Source organism: Clupea harengus, chromosome 3 (genome assembly GCF_900700415.2).
Source record: "Clupea harengus chromosome 3, Ch_v2.0.2, whole genome shotgun sequence".
NCBI classification, from domain to species: Eukaryota; Metazoa; Chordata; class Actinopteri; order Clupeiformes; family Clupeidae; genus Clupea; species Clupea harengus.
In genome coordinates this window covers 2,592,720-2,606,191 of record NC_045154.1, presented here as the reverse complement: position 1 = coordinate 2,606,191, position 13,472 = coordinate 2,592,720, and the positions used below count along the sequence as shown (strand labels likewise).

Genomic DNA, 13,472 nt, shown 5'->3' with positions numbered 1-13,472 from the left:
ACAACCCTACTTAAAATGGCCTTAAAATGACATTATATATAAATACATTATTAAAAGCCCCACTTGTGGTAACAGGCATGTGAAGTGTATTTACACACCTGCAGACAATTATATGAGCAGTCTGCACCTCTGCTCAGGCAGGTGATAATATGTAGACTATTCTATTACTATTCTAAGTTGTAGTGAAGAATATGGTGTATGTTTTACATAGACCTAACAACAAAGGGTTAGAATGATAATTATGTACACTACAAATGACTTCAGGCTGAATTTGAACCCATTACTACAGAGGTGCTCTGGGTGTGAGACAGCATGCATGTCAGCCTACTGAGCCACAGAGCTACCAGAGACTTACTCTTCATTTGTAGACTTAAATACCATAACATAAAAGGTAAAGGCCTATAAAAGTTAATTCGTTAAACGCAGTTAAAAGTATAAAGTTAAACGCAGACAGGTAAACCTACATGGACAAATTGATATTCTAGACTTAGGAATTTGGAAAATATTCATCGATGAAATTGAGGTATCCCAAGTCTCATTGATTTGCCCCTCATTCAAATATGCAGACGTGTCTGTCCACCTGCTACACTACCTCATTAACTAAGATCGTTCTACTACTACTACTACTAACTAACATGGTTCAAACTTACATAGTGCAATGTTGACACAATAGTTTTGAGAAACTATCGTACTTCAAATGTTAGTTAGTTTAACGACGCATCGTACCATGTTAGTCCAATGCTAACCTCTGTCATTGAATGGGAAACACAGCCCAGGCTGCTAACTTCTGTTCACCCTGCCTCTCTCCATGGTACTGATTTTAGATAAATGACAAGCAGGTACAAGGAGAGGTTTCACTACCAATGACAGACCAGACAAAGAATAAATGTGCCACAGCCTCCACTTTCCCTAGCACACATCTGCTTTTTCAGTCTAAGCCTTAACAAAAATGCACTCCATATCCATGTGACCTCCACAGTGTTGTCCAGGTAACCGCTGACTTCACTCATCACTAAGTCGTCCTAACAATCTGTCGCCTCTCTCACTGGGATATCCGAGTCCGTTCAGCAATTCACACAGTGAGGCTTTACCATAGACAGTAAAAGAAGGGCTTACACAAGCTGTGCCTCACACGTGTGATGTAATGATAGTCAGCAAATGGTGCAACATCAAAGGGAGGAGTCGAGAAGAATTGTTTGTATTCATGCAATATATTTGCATGCATTGCGTGTATTCAGTCATAGGATGCTAGAGTAGCCAAAGCCTTTGTGGGACAGGTGAAATGGCATATCAATGTGTGGGAGTGCCGTTGAATTTGTGTCTTTTGAGGCAGTCATATCAACAGGAATTCTAACATGTGATGTCATGACAAGCCACATATCATTTGTTTGGTTCAAGTCAAAAAGACACCAGTGCATCAATAACCAAGCAAAGATTCAACTAATATTAGGACTTTTAGTTATACACAGAAGACTCAACTAATATTAGGACTTTTAGACACAGAAGATTCAACTAATATTAGGACTTTTAGTTATACACATAAGATTCAACTAATATTAGGACTTTTAGTTACACACAGGAAAATTCCTGGTGCTACTGGTTGAGGACTCAACATAGGAGCCAATCCTCTCACGGTCACATGCAAGTACTCATACCCATCAACCTAACAACAATAGATCCAGAGCAGCAGGATACAACAACAACAACACACAACTGGCTGGTCACAGCTGCAACACGCACCATATTTTGTACATCGGGATCTGTAAAGATGAGTTGTTTCGGCGTCAACCTTGACTAATTCTGTTTTTGCGCTTCCAAGTTCAGGAACCAGTTGACCAGAACAGAGAGAGGAGGTGTGTGACATGGAAAGTTAATGACCGGGAAGGATATTTATCGTCTACCTCCGCTCATCTCTCTGTAAAAACTGTGTTGCATTCTAAATGTGCAATAATATTGAACACAGAACCTATGCTAGTCAGACAACACCCTTTCAATGAGGCAAAACGATCTATGACTATCTGGCATTTACAAGCTCAATGAAACTACCCCAGTTCAGACCCAGAGCAGATTCATCATGCCCACGAAATGGCACTTCTGGCTTTCCCATGTTCAACACCACACTGATTAGCCTCTTCAATATCTCACAGTTTTAAGTTACCTGGCTATAGTGCTTTTGGACGCAACTGCTTGATCGGTCAACTCTTACTTTACTGAATAGCTTTATTTTAAGACTAGATATAATGTGGGGCTTTGATTTCTCATGTCTGTCAATTGCTTTAACCAAAGTTTTTTCTCATTCACAGTCCAGTCAGCACAGTAACACTCAACGGTAATTGTCTGGCATCCCTTGGCGGCCTGAAATAGGCTACTGTTAAGCAAGAGACCTACAACGATATCACATTAAAACGTTTTCCCTTCACCATAATCACCATAATATATAAGGTAAGCCACTTAATTAAAATTGGAATATAATCACGTGAAGTGTTTCATTAAAATGTTTCAATTAAAAAGAGATTTTCACGTCTCAAGTCATTTTATTCTGAGGAGGCTGAGCTTCCCCTGGCGTCCTCTATGAGCCGCCTCTGTACAGCTGCTCAGTGACTTTGCTTTAACTCAGTTGGTTCATTATTTGAGCTATGCAACATGTAAAAAAAAATCGTTATTCTTCCATCCGTCCTGTCCAGCAGTTATGCTGTCCAGCAGCTTTCAATGCACTGGAAAACGGGGGGATTTCGGATGATTTTGTTTTGTATCTACTTTTGACTTTTTTAAATCCAGCCCAGACATGTGCTTCATGAAATGATTGTATTATGATCGATACTGCTGCAGTTTGCTGCATGCTTGTTTGCTAATGTTCCATTATGCAAACAGAACTAACGTTAAACTTGTTAAATGCCATATTAATCTGTTTTCCTGTTGTAAAACCTATTTTCAAAGTGTCATGTTAGTCCAAATCAACTAACCGCACCCCTGATTGACTGCACCGTGTATTAACCGCAGTTTATTCAACGTTACGTCATCTTTTCATGTAAAACTAAATGCCATGTAATCGTGGTGTGAGTGCTACTACCCATTTTAAAGTTGTATGTAGTAGAAATGGGCATTTCAAGCAAAAATACTTCACCCCCTCCCTGCACACACACACACACACACACACACACACACACACACACACACACACACACACACACACACACACACAAATACCTCACGCTTTACCTGGCAGAGTTACTGTGTGTGTTACTTACTACCAGGCAAAACTATATATTAACCCGGAGGACTTCAGACATTTTTCTAAATCAATGTATAAACCACAGTTAATGGGGAAGTTACGGTATGTGAATCGTCTGAAATGTATTTGTGAATCACAAAATACATTTGTGAATCGGGTGACATTTATTTGTGAATTTAGAAACTAACTATATATAACTGAGTGGTCAATTATACGATGTCAAAACTGTTTAGAGATTAGATTAGATGCACCTGCCAAACATTAAAAAACCAAGATGAAGGTGACATTTCAAAGAGGAAAGTGTCAGAACTTCTTTCTCAAAACGATTTCCATGAAACGCCTACCTTTTTGATCAGACACACGCAAATTAGGCTTCATCCACCCTCGAAGGTGCTTATGCCTGTGCACATGTTATGAAAGGACCAAATCAATGTGCACTAGTAATCAAAACTGCTTTAAGCAATGTCCTTTTTGGTTGCGTGTAAGAACCTGCGCTATATTAAGTTAGGGCCACCTGGCCCACACCATACAGGACAGTGACAGTTTGGTATTGCAGAAAAGATACATGAGAATAACTGTCTAAACCCCAAGCGACTTCTAAACTCTGTGCAGTCTAAGACGTAAAGTGGCTGCTAGCATTCATTGGTTCACATATCTCTTGTGAAATGTGTATTATTACAATTGTTTTCATTTTTAAATATATTTCTCAATCAAAATCACAGTTTTGCTTAAATACTGTCCATAACATTGGATAATTTCATAATACTGGTAAGAATTTAATAACATAGCCTCCTACACCATGCAATACTACGCTCAGGTTGGGATTTTCCTGATAGTTAATTTTCCTGTTCCTGTAAATTGGCTATGACACAATTTCATCACCAAAGCCTACAATTTGCATTTCACCTCACCCAACCCATGTGTGCACAAAAATAGCAGTTCTCCTTGACCCGCTCAATGACATAGTGCTGAAGAGGACTTGTGCTTGTGCAATACCTTGAGTCATTCCAATAGGGCCTCAAGTGTTGCATGTGGATGTTTATAAAATGACATCTGTTAAAATGTTATAGATAACAGGCTCTCAAACACTGCAAGATATTATTTCATGAATTGAATGTGTAAAATGGTCCACATGTAAACAATATGCAAATGTAACATGATGCTCATCTGCTTCACAGCACCGTAACCATGCAAAAACACTCATTCATTCCTGCACAGCTGTGAGTCACTGTAAAATGAATGGAATACCTTAAACTGCCTATGAAGCACAGCCTATGGAAACTGAGGAGATTGTCAGGAATACAAACTAACTTGGAGGAGAGCTTGCAATGTCCCCTCTCTGTCCTTGACAACTGATTTGAGATCAACTCATGTTATCCTAATTCTTATAGCTACTGTCTTTCAAAAGCAGCAAATCCACATCTGGCATCAAATTAAATTAAAACCTTGGCTTGCACTGCAGGGCAGTAACTCATTTTCCACAAACATGCAAAATAGGGGCACCTTGAATAAACCAGACCGTCTATCAAGGAGAATGGAATTCTGTGAGAGTGAAAAAACATGAATACGGTTCAGACCCTTACAAAAACCCCCACCACAAATACCTACATTTACATATAAAAGAAGAACTGATTTTGCGGTGTCCATCAAGGCTCACACAGACAATTATGGTATTGCCGGCACCATCTTGTCCTACCAGTGATAGCTTACTGAGATCCACTCAAATTGAAACTTGCATTGGGAAAAAGAACAATGGTGATGTAGTATAGAACCCCCTCTTGACTGAGGATTCTTAACACCTTATGCACATCCTATTCCAAAATCTATGCTAGGAGCATGAATAATGTTGAGAAGCAGGCAGTAGGCACGGTAAAGGCACCTCATTTGCAGATTTCCTCAGTGTGAGATCCAATATCCTTTTATCACAATCCTATCTTCCAAAAGGAGCAGCCTCCTCCAAGCTCTCTGTGCCAATCCTCTGAATCCTTTTTTCCTCTCTCCCGAGCAGGTTCTAGTCCACCGACTCAGAGGACTGCACACTTCTCCTGGCATTCCATGGCTCACAATCCTCTGCTTGCCTCGCTCTCTATGACCAATGACTGATACAATTCAAAGCTGCCAGGTATACACGATTCTTTTTTGGCTATTTCAATATTTCAAGCAGTATAGATTGTCTTCTTTGCAAATGAATAAATCCCAATAAGAGGATGGCAAATCCTGCCGAGAGCCAGAGAGGAAACAGGGCAGACAAGAGAGCTGTCGATGGATATGGGCAAGCAGAGCCCGGCTCATTCTGCTTGGGGAGAGCCTATCACATCAAAGCCTGCTCTCTCATTGGCTCAGCATATCCCAGTGCTCATTATACATCCTATAGCTCCCTCTCTCTGCCAGTCCAGCAACAACCCAGAGCAGCTCTGTCAAATGTGTGTCATGTCTCTCTCTCATATGTCTCTCTCATATCTCTCTCTCTCTCTCTCTCTCTCTCTCTCTCTCTCTCTCTCTCTCTCTCTATATATATATATATATATATATATTTCTGTATGTGTATGCATGTTTGTGTGAGAGAGAGAAAGAGAGAAAGCTTTGTCATGTTGAATGTCCTCCGCAGGCGAATGTGATATCACAGAAATGACATAAGATGAAAGCAATCCCAGGGCTATATATTACAGGCAAGCAGAGGTGATGCTGACCACAACCCCCCCTCACTCTCTCTCCCGAATACACACACACACACCAATGCCACTACCATCAACCCACAACACATGCACTGGGCATTTAAACTGCTTATTTAGAAGAACTACTACTACAGCCAACAACTATTCTTCCCTGTGTTTTCCCCATGCATTTCTCCTTTATGCTATACTGTAGCCATCTACACATTTCTCCATTATTTTTACCTAAGAAATCAAATGATAGAGTTCCCCATTTAAACTAGGGCTGAACGATTTGGGAAAATAATCTAATTGCGATTTTTTACCAAAATATTGCGATTGCGATTTAATATGCGATTTTTTTTTTCCCAACAAAACGTAATGAATGATTCAAATATGACCAACACAATATTAGATACATTTAGTGTAAAATATTCTTTCCCACATTTTACATTTTTATTTAACTGCTCATTACAGAAACAAGAACAACAAATCGGTGGCTTTGCCACTGTGCATTTTAGTAATTTAAAAAAGTCATTTTAAGTATAAACACTAGGCATGCACTTTTTAAACACTCTGTGCAAAATGTACCATCTTAAAAAAAAAAAAAAAAAAAAAAATGATTTTTTTTTTTTTAGACCACGTTTTTTAATCGCGAACGTTGTGGTTAGAAAATCGCGTTCTATCATATCGCGATTAAATCGCAAATGCAATTAATCGTTCAGCCCTAATTTAAACTGTTAAATAATGTATAACTGTGTGTGGCATTTTGTAATCATATGAAAGAGACAGGAGACTGCCAATAGAGAGTGTCCACTAGGGGGCAGCCCAAATCTAATACACCAGGTGGCTGCAAATAATGACAGAAGCAGCCTTACTTGGAGAGGAGAAATGTTAGCTGTGTAATATCTTACACCGCTAATATAGCCACAAGCGGGAATCACCGGGGCCCAAGCAGAAAGTGCGAAGCACTCCAACTAGCAAAAGTTTGATTGATTTGAACGCCTCAATTCTAGAACTGCTACGTAAGGATTTAAAGGCAAAATTAATTTAGAAGAAATACAGAAAAATGTGTTGTAGCTTATATTGACTGCTGAAATCTGACTGGCTGTTGGTGGCCATTTTGTCTAGCAAGCCAAGTGGAACTTTACGAGATGTGAGCAAATGTAGCCAATTATAAGCATACCAAATTTTCTAAATTTCCTGAACAACTTTCTGTCATGATGGTCTGGAGATGATGTACACCAGATTCCATGATGACTGGATGAGTGGCCTCAGTCGAGTTTGTTTTCCTGCCTTTTTTTATGAAATTGAAATTTTGGGGTGGAAATAGGCAGCGCCCCTTGAGGCCAATACGTAATATTTGTATACATATTTGGTACATAGCTTCTGTGGCAATATGAATGAGCCTATGAAGTTTCATGAAGATCGTCCATTTACATTAGCAAATATTGACTGTAAAAATGTGATTGGCAGTTGGCAGCCATTTTGATGAGCAAGCCAATATACCAAATGTTCCAGTTTTTGTCTCATTCCGGCAATTAACACATTCGGGTGATGACATTTTCCTAGTTTTAACGTACAACTGATATGTGTACTCTTACACATTACCTCTCTGCATACAGTTGCACTCAAAATTATTCTGAATTATTTGCACATGAGGAATAGGCTCAACATTATGTTCTCAAAAATCTCCCTCTAAACAAACAAAAAAAAGTATTTATTAGTTATAAAATTTCACCCAATCCTCCTTGCAGATCACTTCAACACATTTAATATCTTTTCTGCACATGTTTATACTTATACACAGATTTCCCACCCTTTTACAGCAGGGTTTTTGATTTGTTTAAATATCTTTGCTTCTTTTTAGCCTACATCTATTATGTGTGCAATATAGAGTCTCTTCAAAGGCGGCATGTCGTTGAGTCTCTGGTATTCCGAACAGATTAATTCTCGCAGAGAACATCCTCGCCGACTCCACTGGTTTCTCCGACGTCTCCGTGCAATAACTAGCTGTAACTATAGATGTTCTCACTCACGCAATTTAATACATGCTTAATGATTAGGCTACTTACTTGGAATTCATGCCGCAATTATTAAGCTACCTAAAAATTCCTTTCATGTTTGATCAGGACATTTTGAAAGGGCGAATGATATAAACGTGATTGACGTGGCAGATTCAGAAGGCAGATTAAAACGATTGACCGATTGACCGATTTGGGTGGGAAGAGCAGACATTTGGGAGGGCATTACCCATCCCCGCACACTTCTAGATTCAGCCTTGCATTGAGTTTGACTAGTCTGGCAGACCAGGCTTAACCAACTAGCATGCTAAGGCTGATAGACAACAACTGGTGACATGGATAGACTATTCTGACAGTAATTGTTTGGGTCACAGGGCATACTGAACTGAGTAAGTCGCATACCAAACCTAACACCCTGTACCAAGTGCAGATCACCTCGTAATTCCAAGATCAATAGGAGGCAGAGTATTCTGCTATCGAGCCGCCCTCCTGTGGAATAATCTTCCTGCTTCCATCCTAGAAGTGGATACCCTTTCCATATGTAAATCTAGTCTAAAGACAGGCCTCTTTAGTGCATCCCATAGTCATGAATAATGCATCAAAAACCTGTCACCTGTCGCAACATTCTTCATACTTCTTGTCAGCCATGTTGTTGTGTTTAGCAGGAGTGGGCTACAGACAGCGTATGTTGTACTGTGTAGGAGGGCCTTTACAAATCCCGGGTACAGCATGGCAGCTCATGTTGCGACTGTCGCCAGCCAGTTGTGCACTGTTGTTGTATCCTGCCACCCTTACTATGCTGGTATAACTAAAAAAAAAACATGCACCAAGTCAGCCAACCATAACTAAACATAACTCAACAAAACAAAACATAAACACAATTCTCATACACCTTGCCGGGCAGCCTCTCCCTCTCTTACTATATCATATTATCCTAATACTGATACTAAAAAAGCCATATTATCTACTATTAATTGTTTACGTACATTTATTTCTTTATCTGTTCATCAAATTGATGTTTACTAACCACATTTTCTCTCTCTTATAGCGTGATTGCAAATGCCAATTGGCTGTGGAAACATAGTTCCTCATCACCATATCCATTAAGTCCATATACGCATCTTAGGCAGCCAAACTCTACCCGCTCACTCTGTCTCTTTCTTCCCCTCCTAGTCTAGACTATCTCTGCTGTGGGATGCTGCTGTAGTCACTCCACCTGATCTACTTGTAGAAACCCCTGGCCTACACCGACCCACCCCCACCACACTGTTATGTACTTAATCTACCCCATACTCTGGCTAGCATTTACCTGCAATGTAAATAATTGCCACCATTGACAGTTTTCTGTTCCATTACTCTACTTACCCTTGTAACAGTAACCTTACAAGCACACAGTATACCCAATAAGCCTTTCTACAATACTTGCTTGCTCTTTCCCTGCGTTATCCACTATCAATTTTGTATATATCATGTATATACCATGTCATGATTGTATGTTTCGTGTGCATTCACCACATGTATGCTAGCATGCTCATCCTGATACGTGTATGAATTCATCTGCCATGTTTCTGATTGTCATCCCCCCTTCTTTTTCTATCTCTACCTCTCTACCCGGCCGGCTACAAGCAAAATGTCCTCCCTTAAGGTTTCTTCCTGAGAGCCCCTGGTGCCATTATGCTTGCTCTAAGGGGGGGGGGGGTTCATGCCCTGGGCTCTGTAACGCGCCCTGAGACAATTTTATTGTTTTGGCGCTATATAAATAAAATACCGAACAGTTCAGTACAAATATAGCCTACATAGGCCTACCATTACACCTCTATTCACGAAGGTGCAGTTTAACATAGCATTCAAAACAGACACACACATGTTAATATATAGTATAGAGTGAGTTAAATACAGGTGATATAGTATAGAGTGAGGAGTTAAATACAGGTGATATATTATAGAGTGAGGAGTTAAATACAGATGATATAGTATAGAGTGAGGAGTTAAATACAGGTGATATAGTATAGAGTGAGGAGTTAAATACAGATGATATAGTATAGAGTGAGTTAAATACAGGTGATATAGTGAGTGTGTGAGTGTGTGTGTGTACACACGCATGTAGGCCTGCACGAATGGGTGAAACTTGGAATGCAGAATGCTTTGTTTAACCTGATGACTTCAGAAAGGTTATTGTTAATCTGAGCAAACAAACAAAATGTGTCCATTTAAATGACTTGAGCTGATTTCCTATCCCTCTCTGGAAAAGGAAACACAATACAACTAATCAAGGCCAGGCACAACGCTGATGGAGCTGCTTTGCATTATTTACTGCTCAGCTGTATAACTCATGTGACTGTCACATTGAGACTAGGATTTAGTCAGATCTTACATAAAGGGCGCTATTTCACTGACAGATTGAATGCTGTGTTAATGAGCATCTGGCATGTTCACAAAGAATACACAAACTCTGCAAATATGATGTTGAAACCATATGCAAATGAACCTTTTGTGTGTGGTTCTACACATCATGCAAGTCATGGGTGAGATATGATTTGAAACACTGTCATTTCAGAGTCAAAGAAGTATTATTCATTTGTGTTCATTGTTGAGCCACATAAATAGAATGTAATATGTATGAGGAATGCAATCTGCTATATGGGAGAGAATATCTGAGGGAGATCTGTCTTTGAGAAGATGGGTATTGGTGGAAGAGCAAAGGTCAACAGCACATTTACAGTTGTAAGCACCATTCCCAGAATCTCCCTTGCCGTACCACACTGTGGGCCTCATTTACTAACAGGATTGCGCCCATTTCAGGCGTAAAATAGCGGGTAAAGACATAAAACCCTATTTCCAAAGGAGGCGCATCTGAGTAAAAGCGCAGATTACCGCAACTGGGAAGTGGGTGTGGGAAAGTGGGTGTTCGTCGCAAAAAGATGGGAGGAGATGCGTAAAGTGCGCCTAATTATGTATTAGTAACGAAACAAGAGGTGTTTTAGCATGACATATCAGCTGCTAAATTAAAACTATGTGCCTGCGAGAAATTTGAAAATATTTATATTTGATATATCATTTAATATAGGCATACAAACAAATAGAATTACAAACTGTCCCACCAGCTAGCTGTTCGGGAAAAGTTCGGCCACGTCTTACCCAGAATCGCCGTTCATTGTATGGTTTAAACGGTATTTCATAGTTCAAGCACACCGAGTACAGTGCACACCTTCTGCGTAGGAGTAACGCGTATCTATTCAGGAAAAGTACTTGTACTCGAAGTACACTAACTAAACTACCGGTAAGTAAATTGTAGAGACAGAGCAGCATATTAATTTCACCTTCCATGTTTATTTTGATGTTATAGCCTCTCAAGCGCAAGCTACCCCCAGTGCCATGGCAACCTACAACTACAGTTTTGAAATGTATCTGCCTAGGGCAGCGTTTTTGAAAAGCATGGTTTTCGGTGTTGGAATACGCCTTTTTAAAGTAAGGGGTGTCGTGTATTCCTACCAGACTATTTAACGGGATGCTATAGAGCAGTTAACCTGGATATTAACTATCCTAGCTATCTCTAGCTTAGACCCATCTTAACAGTTTGCAGTTGCCTGTGTGTGATTAACTCATGTTAATATGTGTGAATATGAACTTTCTTGTGAACATAAACTCGTTAATATGAAGCTGCACAGGCACCCTGAGGGGTAACCATAGCAACCCAGACACTCAATGTTCGCTGAAAAGTTTAATTTCCCCAAATCAGCTCACCAATAAAAGACAGTCTTGAATTCAAAGTGATCACAACTTTTAATGTGGACGGAAATGTTAAACGGAGAAATATTTATGAGTTTCTATATTTACCTGGGTTAGTTTGCTGTAACCTCGTGAACCAAAAGCTCTAATTCTAATTTTAGCTCATCATCCACGGTGGAACACACAGGGTCTTTCTTCCCTATTTTCGCAGAGCGCTAAATAACACTAATGGGCGGTGTTAGGTGCAGATGACGCAACGAGGGTTCTTGTTTGATAAATAGGATGCAAAATACTGTGCGTTATTTGCGGTTTGGCAAAGGCGCAGATTAAGCTGCGGTCGCAATGTTAGTAAATGAGGCCCTGTGTGTGTAAAGCTAATATATCTGCGCTTACTCCACCTTCTCAATTGGATACATAGGGGGAAACACCCCTAGTTGCATATTCATCAAGGAAAACCCATAAAAACATTTTATTTAACTATTTTCAAACATGGTATTCTTAGTGCACCCTCTATACTTAGGTGTGCTTTCCCATATTTGTGTTTTAACAGACATTTTGATGCCTTACCAAGATCCAAGACTGGTATGGCAAGAATAACATGGGATTAATGGCTAACAAGACATGGGTAAATAGATTTCAGATCGTTTTCTAGCTGAAGTAGCACAATTTACTATCAGCAGTACGATTCAGAAATACTTCAATCCCAAACTGCTTCCATTAACTCAAAATATGGCCATCAATTTTTTATATCCTGATAAGACACGCTTAAAATAAGCACTCTTACGCAAGATCCTTTATACTTTATTATGTCTACAAAAGTAATGGTTCTTAGACACCTTAGTACCCCTCTAAAATCTTATGTGCCAAGAATGTGACAACATACAGTGCCCTCTAGGATGATCGCCATCCATACTTAATATGAGTGCAAAAGGCTCATGAAAATCCCCCTTACTGTTTGTCAAATGTTGTCTTTACTCAGCAAATCAAGAAAATACATGAATTATATATATGAGCTCAGTACCACAAGAAAAAAGTCACCGGTGATTACAAAATAGATTTTATTCCAAACATGTGTGTCATAATTATTGGCACCCCCAAATTTAGTATTTTGTGAAACCCCCATTTTGCCAACAGAACAGCAGTGTTGTCTTGTAACGTCTTATAAGACTTATAAGATAAAGTTTTTCGACTATTCCTTAATGCAGAATCTCTCCAGATCTTGCACAGTCCCGGGTATTCTCTTGTGCACTCTCTTCTTAAGCTTAACCCACCGGCCTTCAATTGGATTTAGGTCAGGGGACTGGGATGGCCATAGCAAAAGCTTGCTTTTGTATTAATTTCACAATTTTTGAGTGAATTTGAATGTATTGTTTGGATCATTGCCCTGCTTGAAGATCCAACCACGACTAAGTTTTAGCTTCTTGGCAGAGGCATCCAGATTTTGATTTAAATTCATCAGGTACTTCCTGGAATCCATATTGCCATGTGTGCGAACGATACTGCCAGGGCCTATGGAAGAGAAACAGCCCCACAGCATCACAGATCCAATTTAACGCTTGGTATTAGTTGCTTTCCCCTGTACCCATCTATATTCCTACGCCAAAGCCCCCTCCCAAGTGTTTGGAGTCAAAGAGCTCGATTTTAGTTTCGTCTGACCACAGCACCCTGTCCCAGTTAAAGTCCCAAGCACTTTTGCTTGTGACGCAGATAGGCCAGGCTTCTTTCTGGCATACCTTCCAAACACTTAGTTGGCATGGAGGTGATGTCTTATGGTGGATTTGGAGACATGGTGACCCCAAGATGCTACCACACTCCACACTCTAATTCTGAAACTAT

The 13,472-nt window shown here is 39.8% G+C and overlaps 1 protein-coding gene across 7 annotated transcripts in view; it reads right to left on the bottom strand.

The window, feature by feature from the left end:
- magi2b (membrane associated guanylate kinase, WW and PDZ domain containing 2b) overlaps window positions 1-13,472 on the bottom strand; it is an 81,894-nt gene that overhangs the window by 62,154 nt on the left and 6,268 nt on the right. The window contains exon 1 of one of the 7 annotated variants that reach the window (XM_042707480.1): window positions 5,112-5,568. The exons of 5 other annotated variants lie outside the window; for them this stretch is intronic. The gene's annotated coding sequence lies outside the window, so the exon portion shown is untranslated. Of the gene's footprint in view, window positions 1-4,840; window positions 5,067-5,111; window positions 5,569-13,472 lie in introns of those variants that run through there. One more of the 7 variants, XM_042707481.1, reaches the window with a different exon arrangement.